Genomic DNA, 2,018 nt, shown 5'->3' on the forward strand with positions numbered 1-2,018 from the left:
GTTTGATTCGAGGTTTCCAGCGTGGACTCCCTCTTGTTTAACCAGGTAATACTTGAATAAAAGCGGAATTTAGGTCCACTCCTTATCTCATTCTTGATTAATTTTAATTGTTTTATACTTTTTGTGGTGAATCATGGTGTGTGGATTTTGTTTTTGATTGATGCTGTTATGATCGGACGATGAACGGGTGTTGATATTGATTAGTTGGATCATCTGAATCGAATTTTAACCGGCTTGATTGAGAATGAATTTGGAGTTGGGGATGGACATTATAAGATGTAGACGCAATATCTGTAATGACTCTCCAGGTTATTTTCTTGATTTATGTGTATCTCTAATGTTTTGAGCCTTCCCACAGTGGCTGCACATTATTTTGACTTACCGAAACTATCGGTCCGGTTACTAAATAGTTCATTTGGATTTTAGGATCATTTCTTTATTTTGGAACTTTTGCTGTTAAGGAATTGGTATCGAACTAAAACTCTTGCTAGAACACCTCAGATGAGAATTTTAATAGCACCATTAGCTTTGGAACATTGATTTTAGGCTAGGGGGCCTTTGATTCAGGTCCCGAGACATCCAGATTCGTTTTGGACAAAATAATCTCGAATAAAAGTTTTGATGGTTCCATTGAGTTCCAAATGTTAGATTTGATATAGTAGCATAGTTTTTTAGCGTGCATGAGGTTCCAAGTTTTAGTCAAGATAGAAACACATGACCATCATATCCTTACAACCCCTACTGAATAATTTATCACTTTGCAAATGCCAAAATACTTTACACAAGAATGGAAAAACCATGGTTAAATCCATATCCACTTTGGTGTGATTCGTATTGCGTTGACTCATCATGGAAAAAAAGGCCAAACTATAAAGGCATGTATTTCTCTCCTTAATACGAGATTCCACAAATACCAACATGATAATTTGGGTACTCTACATCTCACCCTAGATGCCGGGACAAGGCATCAAGTGTTCCACCTCCACTTGCTGACACTCCATGCAGTTTGCCATAAAATTGGCCACATCCCGCTTCATGTTATTCCACTAGTAAACCTCCCTAAGGTCATGATACATCCTTGTTTAACTAGAATGAATTGTATGCTGCGACTCATGTCAATGTGTTAGTAAACATTATGTATAGGTTGTGGAGGATAGAGTGGCCAGGAAACGACAAACTTGGTATTCCCTTGAGCTTTAAAGAGAGTACCCCGCTTGTTTCTGCAGAGCTATGATGGTAGTTTAGGCAGGCCATTGGATAAGTAGTACCGGTGTGTGAAGGGAGAATGTGCGGATAGATTGCAATTTATCCCATTTCATTCAAACTAAGGTATAGAAATAGAAAAGTGGTTTATGCAAAATGGAACCCAACTAGTAGGTTCAAATTAGAACAAGGTACTACAAAGCTTATTAAAGAGGTTGATAATAGTAATCAAGCAAAAGAAGGGATCAACACTATTTAATGTGTTACAGCAAGAGATACCTGTTGAGGATAGTGTTGGTGAGAAGAAAAGTGTTAAACCAAGCAGCACATTTCACAAGAAGATACCTGAGAGGACTGTAGTTACAAAGAAAGGAGATGGAGAGGAAATAAGTAATTGTGAAAACGCAAAAGAGAAGGCAGATTACAAATCTTCTAAAATAAAGGAACACATAGCAGCTGAAGCATCTAAAAAGGAGGTATCTATAGATTCTTTAATCAAGGATAACATGCTTACAGTCATAGAAGGCAGGAAATTAATTCATAAGTCTATTAATAAAAAAGTTACACAGTAAGGAGAAGAGTATAATGCAACTGCTATAACAGAACAGGTAAATAATAAAAGCAATTCAATCAACGAAGAAAAGGATTTAAGCATTATATGTCAGGGACATAATCATAGCAATTTAATCAATGAAGAAAAGAAGTTAATGGGACATCAAAATATAATAGAAGATGATCAACTATTCCCATTAGTTATATACCAGGAACCATATAAGAATCCACAATAATTGGACATGTGATCTAATGAGTAAGGA

Source organism: Capsicum annuum, chromosome 3, assembly GCF_002878395.1.
Source record: "Capsicum annuum cultivar UCD-10X-F1 chromosome 3, UCD10Xv1.1, whole genome shotgun sequence".
Classification (NCBI taxonomy): domain Eukaryota; kingdom Viridiplantae; phylum Streptophyta; class Magnoliopsida; order Solanales; family Solanaceae; genus Capsicum; species Capsicum annuum.